Source organism: Astyanax mexicanus, chromosome 1 (genome assembly GCF_023375975.1).
Source record: "Astyanax mexicanus isolate ESR-SI-001 chromosome 1, AstMex3_surface, whole genome shotgun sequence".
NCBI classification, from domain to species: domain Eukaryota; kingdom Metazoa; phylum Chordata; class Actinopteri; order Characiformes; family Acestrorhamphidae; genus Astyanax; species Astyanax mexicanus.
The window spans coordinates 118,322,205-118,332,784 of NC_064408.1; the positions used below are offsets into that span (position 1 = coordinate 118,322,205).

At 38.0% G+C, this 10,580-nt stretch overlaps 1 protein-coding gene across 2 annotated transcripts in view; it reads right to left on the bottom strand.

Annotated features, from left to right (window-relative positions):
• LOC107196951 (raftlin) overlaps positions 1 to 9,874 on the bottom strand; it is a 181,854-nt gene extending 171,980 nt beyond the window's left edge. The window contains exon 1 of one of the 2 annotated variants that reach the window (XM_022679877.2): positions 8,972 to 9,874. The gene's annotated coding sequence lies outside the window, so the exon portion shown is untranslated. The remainder of the gene's footprint in view (positions 1 to 8,971) is intronic. The other variant, XM_022679876.2, reaches the window with a different exon arrangement.
• Positions 9,875 to 10,580: the final 706 nt, after the last annotated feature.

Consider the following 10,580-nt stretch of genomic DNA (forward strand, 5'->3'; position numbering starts at 1 on the left):
ACATTAAACAAATGTTATTTTTTTTTTAGCTAAAATCAAAGTTACATATCTCTCAAAAACCAATATTGGGTTGACACCAAGTTCCGTCAATCAAAAAACAACACTGAGTTGACCTCAAGCTCCAACATTAAACAGATGTTACATGTTGCCTGAAATGAAAGTTATAGATCTGTCAATATAACCAATATTGGATTGACACCAAGCTTCATACATCAAAAAATAACACTAAGTTGACCTCAAGCTCCAACATTAAACAGATGTTACATGTTGCCTGAAATGAAAGTTATAGATCTGTCAATATAACCAATATTGGATTGACACCAAGCTTCATACATCAAAAAATAACACTAAGTTGACCTCAAGCTCCAACATTAAACAGATGTTACATTTTGGCTGAAATCAAAGTTACAGATCTGTCAAAAACCAATACTGGATTGACACCAAATTCTATGAATCAAAAAAACAACATTGAGTTGACCTCAAGCTCCAACATTAGACAGATGTTAATTTTCTTTGGCTAAAATCAAAGTTACAGATCTCTCAAAAAACAATACTAATCTGACTAATGTTAAATTTTGGCTGAAATAAAAGTGTCAGATCTGTCAATAACCAGTACTGCATTTGACACAATGCTCCATCCATAAAAATACAACATTGAGTTCACCTCAAGCTCCAACATTAGACAGATGTTACATTTTTTTAGCTAAAATCAAAGTTACATATCTCTCAAAAACCAATATTGGATTGATACCAAGTTCCATCTATCAAAAAATAACATTGAGTTGACCTCAAGCTCCAATATTAAACAGATGTTAAATTTTGCCTGAAATGAAAGTTACAGATCTGTCAATATAACCAATATTGGATTGACACCAAGCTCCATCCATCAAAAAACAACACTGAGTTGACCTCAAGCTGCAACATTAAACAGAAATTTAAATTTGGCTGACATTAAAGTTACAGATCTCCTAAAAAAACAATACGGGATTGACCACAAGTTCCAACCATTAAAAAACAACATTGAGTAGGCCTTTAAGCTCCAACATTATAGAGATGTTAATTTTTGGCTGAAATTAAAGTATCTCTCTAAAACCAATACTGGGTTGACACCAAGTTCCGTCAATCAAAAAACAACACTGAGTTGACCTCAAGCTCCAACATTAGACAGATGTTGAATTTTTCATGGAAATTAAGGTTCTATATCCATCAGAAAACAACACAGACAGATGTTGGACTTTTGTAAGAAACTAAAGTCCCATATCCATCAAAAAACAACATTGGGTCCAGCATTAGTCAGATGTTGAATTTTAGTACTAAGCTCCAACATTAGACAAACATTATATTTGTGTTGGCAATCAAAGCCACCTTTCTGTCTACCACCAATATTAGGTTGCCATCAAGTTTCAACCTTAGACAGACATTGAATTTTGGTCCATCAAAAACAAACATCAATTGACATAATATAAATCAAAAACTAAAAGTAGGTTGATACCAAGCTCCAACATTAGACAGATGTTCTTATGAAAATCAAAGTCACATATCCATCAGTAAACAACATAGATAGATATTGGACTTTGGTAAGGAACTAAAGTCACATATCCATCTTAAACTATAATTGGCTTGACCCTAAACCTTAGCATTAATTAGATGTTGAATTTTCGTACCAAGCTCCAACATTAGACAAAACGTTATATTTTTGTTGGCTATCAAAGCCAACCAAATATCTGTCTAACACCAATATTAGGTTGATACTAAGCTCCAACATTAGACAGACATTATATATTTTTGTTAGATATCAAAGCCACCTATATGTCTACAACTAACATCAGTTTGGCATCAAGCTTTAACATGCGACTGACACAACTCTCAAGCTCCAACATTAGACAGATGTTGAATTTTTCATGGAAATCAAAGTCACATATGCATTAGACAACATCATAGAGAGATGTTGGACTTTGGTAAGAAACTAAAGTCACATATGCTTCAAAAACCAACATTGGGTTTACCTTAAGCTACAACATTGGACAGACGTTGAATTTTGGTTGGAAACTTAAGTCACATATCTGTCAAAAACCAACATCAATTAATGTGGGATTTTGGTAACAAATCAAAGTCAAATATGAATCACAAACTCAATATCAAAGTCACTATCTGTCTAAAACCAATATCAGTTTGGCACCTGTCTATCATACACCAATGCTGGGTTGACATTGAGCACCAAACATTAGACAAATGTTATGTTTTTGTTGAACATCAAAGCCAGCTATCTGACAAAAAATGTTGGATTCAACCTTAATATTAGACCTACATAATTTTTAGTTGGAAATCAAAGTCACCTATCCATCATAAACCAACATTGGGTTGACATAAAGCTCAAAACATTAGACAGATGTTATCTGTGTAACATTATTCCCATGTAAGACACTCTGGAGGTTCAGCAAGATGCTGTTAACATGAAATGTGGGCCCTTAAAATGAATGGTTCTCAGACGGTCCATATATTTACTGTATCCTGTTGCAAGTTGTGTTGGAGCAAAAATCTGGGTCGTCTGAGGACTTCCCTGAGGACTGGTTCAGTAACCACTCTATTAAACAGCCACCACAAAACTACAAACCTAAAATCAATATTAACAGAAGACTGCAATAAAAAATAAGCCTAAAATTAACTTTTTTTTTATTATTATTAATCCACACTTGAATTGTGTCTTTTCTACTATAAAGTCTTTTTAAAATATTTTTTTAATTGACAAATACATTAAATACTAAATTTGGCCAAAGACAATGATTTACTCTTAAGTAATTTTTCATCTAATTTCCAATATAATCATTAAAAAAATACAGATTGTAAAGTACAGAAAATGCTCTACTAACAGTAATTGTTAGCTGGCTACCTTAATGTGTGACTAGAATAGCACAGCTGACGTAAATGTAAAATTAGAATGTCATTGCTGAAGCAAATTCATGATTAGAATGGCACTACTGAGGTAACTTTATGATTAAAATAGCACTGCTGAGGTAAATGTATGATTAGAATAGCACAGCTGAGATCAATTTACGATTAGAATAGCTCTGCTCAGGTAAATTCATGATTAGAATAGCACTGCTGGGGTAAATTCATGATTAGAATAGCACTGCTGAGGTGACTGTATGATTAGAATAGCACTGCTGAGGTGAATGTATGATTATAATTGCACTGCTGAGGTGAATTCATGATTAGATTAGCACTACTGAGGTAAATGTATGATTAGAATAGCACTGCTAAGGTGATTGTGTGATTAGAATAGCATTGCTGAAGTAAATGTATCATTAGAATAGCACTGCTAAAGCACATTAATGATTAGAATAGCTCTACTGAGATAAATGTATGATTAGAATAGCACTGCTAACATTAAATGTAAGATTGCTGTCATTTCTGAAGTAAATTCATGATTAGAATGGCACTACTGAGGTAAATGTAAGGTTAGCATGTCACTACTGGGGTAGATTTTAAGATAGAATAGCACTACTGAGGTAAATGTATGATTAGAATAGCTCTGTCCAGGTAAATTCATGATAAGAATATCACTACTGAGGTAAATGTATCATTAGAATAGCACTGCTGAGGTAACTTTATGATTAGAATAGCACTGCTGAGGTCAATGTATGTCTAGAATAGCACTGCTGGGGTAAATTCATGCTTAGAATATCACTGCTGAGGTGAACGTATGTCTAGACTAGCACTGCTGGGGTTAATTCATGCTACTAAGGTAAATGTATGATTAGAATAGCACTACTGAGGTAAGTTTGCACTTAATATCATCACCATTTCTTGAAAATGTGTTCTCAATGGCAAATGGAATTTGTTGTGGGCGTGCCCATTGAATCAATTCGATTCAATTGTGTGCAGAAGTTTAATTTCTTTTCTTAGAAACAACAGCCAATCAAAACCATTCTTTTAAATGTATATTCAAACCAGGAAGCACTGAGGAACCTCCGTTTTGTTTTTAAGAGCTGATCTTTTTCCACGCATTCCTTTGTGCTGAACTCCAGGGCTGCTATTGTCTTCATGTTTTGTTGTGAAAGTCTTGCATGTTCTTCAAATAGAAGCTAAAAAAAGCAGAAGGAAGGAGGAGGAGAGCTAGAGGTCGAGCGGTGGGGTCAGGTAGACAAGTCCGGCTTCCTCACACATGCCTTCCAGATCACACTTTACACATGTGACTCCCAGCAAAACTGCTCGGCTGTGTGATGAGCTCTGCGAGGAGGGGTGTGTGTGTGTGTGTGTGTGTGAGAGAGACAGAGTGTGTCAGTGGGGTAGTTAGATAAGTCAGCCAAAAGCAGAGGGTTGTCCAATAGCTGTCTCTCTCACACCTCCATGTGTGAGACAGTATAGATGTGTATTGGCAAGACTTCAATACATGTGTATCATGATACAGAGATATGATTCAATATATTGTAGTGATGCACCAAAATCAATTCAAATACAATTTAATTACAGAACTACACACTAAAAATATTTATTGAACATTCACATTCATACATTTACTTCAGCAATGCAATTTTTGTCATAAATGTACCTCAGCAGTGCTTTTGTTATTATGACTTTACATCAGTAGGGCAATTCTAATTATACATTTACCTCAGCACACCTCAGTAGTGCCATTCTGATCTTACATTTACCTCAGTAGTGTCATTCTATTTATCCATTAACCTCAGTATACCTCAGTAGTGCCAATCTAATCATAAATTTACCTCAGTAGTGACAATCTTATTATACATTTAACTCAGTAGTGTCATTCTATTGATAAATTTACCTCAGAACAGCAAATTATGTCACAAATTTACCTTAGCAGTGGCATTGTACTGTAATTTAACTAAGTACTGCTATTATAATTGTGAATTTACATAAGTAGAGCCATTCCAGTCTTATATTTACTTCAGTAGTGCTATTCTCATTATACATTTACCTTAGTAATGCCACTTTAGTCACATTTTTACCTCAGTAGTGTCATTCTAATTATACATTAACCTCAGTAGTGCCATTCTAATCTTAAACCTACCTCAGTTGACATTTGATTTAAAATTTACCTCAGTAGTGCCATTCTAATGAAATATTTACCTTAGTAGTGTCATTCTACTTATAAATTTACCTCAGTAGTGTCATTCTATTTATAGATGTACCACAGAACTGTGACTTTTGTCATTAATTTACCTCAGTATATTAGCTATTCTAATCTCAGATTAACCTCAGTAGTGCCATTCTCGTCATACATTTACCTCAGTAGTGCCATTTTAACTTAAACTTACCTCAGTAGTGCCATTGTAATCCTAAATATACTTCAGCTAATGTTACTATCATAACCCTGAACAGTGTGTACTATTCTTAACAGGAAAACACACAAAAGAGGTAATACGATTACCAAGCAAGATAAATGATGAGCGCTGTATTTTGTTTAATTTATAAAGTAAACCAAATAAGTGCTTAAACTGGACATTTGTCATCTTAATCCCAAAGTAAAAGAAAAGTGCTCTCTGAGAAAAACTTTACTTTTTTATCCAATCAAAAGGCAGAGTATAAAACCGATCACAACCAATCACAAAACTATTTACTAAATATCAATACAACATTTATACAATATTGCAAAACATATATATCACTAATTTTGTCTACCACTTTAAGGCCGTGCTGATATCGGCCAGCATGTTCTGGCCTTATTTTTACACTATATGTCTGAATGTTTCTTTATGTTGCACGCATCACTGTTGACATAGATGTGCAAATGCACATAGGCAGCTTGTCTATTTCCTGGAGAAAAGTATTACCAACATAATATGACTCTGTAAAGCAGATAAATACTACTACCTACTACAACTACTACCTAGAGGTAAAAAAAATGATATGTGTAGTATAAAAGCCTCCCCCTTTAGTGCACATTATCAGTGGTATATGCACTGAAGTTCCAGACTTCAGAAGCCTATGTGGTTCTGCGTTTGCACTCAGCTTGAATGCAATAAACTGACAGCAGCAGCTGTAATAAACCTCAGTCAGTGACAGATGCTGCAAATAATGTATATTGAAGCATTGAGCTGTGGAGAAGTGGAACTGTGTTCTCTGGAATGATGGAGCTCCATCCAAAACTCCAAAATTCTCTATTCTCCTGCTGACTGCAACCAAATCCTCACAGCAATGCTCCAAAATCTAGTACTGTATTTTTTTTTGCACTATAAAGTGCGTCTATTTTCTGGTCTATTTTCATGCATAAGGCGCACCAGATTATAATGCGACACTAGTAAGGAACAGGGGTGCCGCCATGTTTTCCATCTAATTCAGCTAAGCTAAGCTAAGATAAGTTAAGTAAGGAAAACTGTGATTCTTAAAAATATATATATATATACTTTCTCCACAGATTTCTCTCTTGAAAACTGTTTATTTGGGTGAGTAAAGCACTTCCTTTTATTAAGAGTAAGCTTAGAATTCCAGAACCCTGGGTGTTTCTGGTAAGCCAGGGTGATATTAGCTAGCGGTTCGTCTCACGTAGTTTGTTTTAACACAGTAAACATGCAGACTACAGTCTGATATGCTCACTTCTGAATGATGAAAAAGCTAGCGCTTACCGCTTAGGTTAGTGGCTAATGCTAATGCTGCTCCAGCAGTGTTAGCCAGGGTTAGCAGCAGGCTACAGGTTGAAAATACACAACTCTGAGCGGTGAAAGAGCTAGCGCTTAGCGCTTAGGTTAGTGGATAATGCTAATGCTGCTCCAGCAGTGCTAGCCAGAGTTAGCAGCAGGCTACAGTCCAATATACTCACCTTTGAACAGTAAAAGAGCTAGAACTTAGCACAGTTAGTGGCTAATACTAATGCTGCTCCAGCTGTGCTAGCTGGGGTTAGCAGCAAGCTACAGGCCGATAATACTCATCTCTGAACAAAAAAAGAGATAGTGCTTAGCGCTTAGGTTAGTGGCTAATGCTAATGCTGCTCCAGCAGTGCTAGCCAGGGTTAGCAGCAAGCTACAGGCCGATAAGCCTCACCTCTGAACGATGAAAGAGCTAGCGCTTACCTCTTAGGTTAGTGGCTAATGCTAATGCTGCTCCAGCAGTGCTAGCCAGGGTTAGCAGCAGGCTAAAGGCCGATAATACTCATCTCTGAACAATAAAATAGCTTGGGCTTAGTGTAGTAAGCAGCTAATGCTGATACTGCTCCAGCCTTGGTGCTGGAGAAACTTTACGTACACACTAAGAAAAGTAAGTACAGATTTGTACTTAAAAGAGTACAAAGCTTGTCGCTGGGGCTGTACCTTATATTGAGGTACAAAAAAGTACCTTTCAGTGAAAGTCCTTTTTTGTACCCATATTTTTTGTGCCAGTAAAGATTATAAACATTATAAACATCATCATCAACTGAATATGGCTCAAAAACTTGATGATCCAAAATTGTCTGGCTTTCAAATAAAAAAATTGCAATTAAAATATATATTGTTTATTAGTACAGTGATGCAGAATACTGAATGTACCTTTTGGCTGGTTAAATGGAACAAATTTGTACTTATTGCTGTCAGGAAAGACATTGTACTTCAGAGGGAACAAATCTGACCCCGTAAAGACCAATATTGTACCATTGAGGGTACAATTATGAAGAGTTTACCTTTGAGTACAAAAAAGTACTCATATCGTACCTCTGTTTTTTAGAGTGTAAGGTGCACCGGATTATAAGACGCACTGACGATTTTGGGATAATTAAATTACTTTAAATGCGCCTTATAGTGTGGAAAACATGGTAGAAAACTTTCCCTGGAAAAAGCAAGCTACATTTATTTTTTTTGTCCTTATAGTCCATAATCTAAAGCTCCAGCATCTAAAACTAAAACTCCACAGACTGCTGCTGTTTGTTGCTGGTGACGACGGGAAAGCGCTGGAGCGCGTGGTGGTTCAGTGACAGGGCTGTGTGAGTACACTCAAGCTCAGGTAGGTCTGTTAATGAGCTGATTAGAGAGATAAGTGCAGATGATCTGATTACTCTGGATGGAGTTATCTGGAGATCTGAGAGCTGAAGGCTGAGCTCAGCTGCTGGGTGTTAACCCCTGCACACAGTGGAAGAGCTGTGGCTTGTGGCTACCCATCACACCTCACTGGCATCACCCTGCTGGAACCACTCTTAGATAACAATCACAACTACTCTAAAAAATATATATATATATATTATTAATACATTCTGAGCTTTTTGGCTTAAATATATATTAATGTCAATTTTCAGTCAAGGTACAGATTAAAGTAAAGCTGAGTTTATTAGAGTGAGCATTAGCTTTAGAGTTTAGGTTTAGGGTTAGGGTAAGGTATGCTTTATGCATGCATGTGTTATATATATACAACTCTGGAAAAAAAAATAAGAGACCGCTTAAAAAGTATGAGTTTCTTTGATTTTACCAAATTGAAAATGAAAATGGAAAATAATTAAGAGGAAGATGGATGATCACAAGCCATCGAATCAAGCTGAACTGCTTGAATTTTTGCACCAGGAGTAAAGGAATAAAGTTAACCAAAAGCAGTGTGTAAGACTGGTGGAGGAGAACATGATGCCAAGATACATGAAAACTGTGATTAAAAACCAGGATTATTCCACCAAATATTTATTTCTGACCTCTTAAAACTTTAGGAATATGAACTTGTTTTCTTTGTATTATTTGAGGTTTCTCATTTTCTGCAAATAAATGCTCTTTTTTTATTATATTTTTATTTGAAATTTGGGAGAAATATTGTCCGTATTTTATCGATTAAAACATGAGTGTTGATTTTACTAAAACATATACCTATAAGTAGCAAAATCATCACCTTACGATGATGATGGATGTGAGGAAGTCTATATATAACCTACATAAATAAACTCTCTCCTGTTTACCAACAGCAGCAGCAGCAGCTGCGTGCACGAGCCCCCGAGATGAGCACGAGGCAGAGACAGACAGGACATACAGACAGCGCGAGGCACCGCGAGGAGGCTTACCTGTTGGGGGGCTGTGGACCCTCAGGTGCTGGAAGTTCTCAGTGCTCGCGGATCAGCGCATGAAGGGCGCGAGCGAGCGCGGAGGCAGCAGGTTTCCCGCAGCTGTGCTGTGTGGAGCGCGCGCTGAGGAAGATGAAGCAGATGCAGAAGACGGTCAGCCAGGCTCCTCGTGCTCTTCTCTCTAAAATCCCGGTCAGAGCGTCTCGCGCGAGGCAAACAGCAAGAACCAGAAGCGTGGACGCACTTTTCTCTGCGCGCGCGCTCGCGTTTAGCTCATGCTCAAAGTATGCGCGCGCGCAGCGGTGCGTTCTGCAAGCTCAGGAAAACCACATCCTCCAACACATCTACACCTCTCTCTCTCTCTCTACCCCCCCCTCTCTCTCTCTCTCTCTCTCTCCACCTCTTATTTTCTCTCTCTCTCTACCACTCTCTCTCTCCACCTCTTACTCTCTCTACCTCTCTCTCCACCTCTTTCTTTCTCTCTCTCTCTCTCTCTCTCTCTCTCTCTCTCTCTACCACTCTCTCTCTTCACCTCGTTCTATATCTACCACTATCTCTCTCTTTCTCCCTCTCTCCTTCTACATTTACCTCTCTCTATATATGTGTTTACCTCTGTACTGCTCTCTCTTTCTTCTCTTTCTCTAGAAGGTTATCTATCTATCTATCTATCTATCTATCTATCTATCTATCTATCTATCTATCTATCTGCTTCTCTTTCTCTATTTGTATCTCTCTCTGTTTCTCTCTCTTACACACAGACACTTCCTTTTTCTCTTCCTACTCCTTACTTTAAAATTGCTCTCTCTCTCTCTCTCTCTCTCTCTCTCTCGTGCTCTCTTTCTCTTTTGCTATGCCACTATATTCTTTCATACACACTCTCTCTCCCTTCTCTCTCTTATTTGTCTTGTTTATATCACTCTCTCTCGTTCAGTCTCTCGTTCAGTCTCTCTCTCTCTCTCTCTCTCTCTCTCTCTCTCTCTCTCTCTCTCTCTCTCTCTCTCTCTCTCTCCACTGCCGGCAGTTCCAGCCCACTGACTGAAGACTGAAGAATCCATCTGAGGAGGAGGCACCAAAAGAGAGAGAGAGAGACCATGACCAAGAGAGTGAGAGAGCACGAGAGTGAGAGAGAGAGAGAGAGAGAGAGTGGGGGGGGGGTAAGGAAAGGGAAGCGGGGGACAGGAGGCAAATACCTGAGAAAGGAGGGGAGGGGAGAGGAGGGGATAATGAGGGATTTTGGGAAACAAGAGTGGTTTAAAGAAGCACAACAGAGACCCAACCGGCAGAGAAAAGCAGGAGAGAGAAGAAAAGGACGAGAGAAAATAAAAACATAAACAGGAGAGGCTGGTGAGAGAGAGAGAGAGAGAGCGAGCACGAGAGCAAGAAAGAGAGAGAGAGAGTCTCACAGACACTCGTCCACACCCCCAGACTGACCGGGTCACTCAGACGCGGTGGCGTCTGCTCTGTCCTGCAGCTAGATGTATATTTCATAAGCTCAGGACTAGAACTCTTATAGCTGGCAATTCATTATTCAGACTAATCAGAGAGAGAGAGAGTGGTCAGTGGTGCGATGGATCACTGGCACAGAGCCAGCGGCCTTCACCAATCAGAG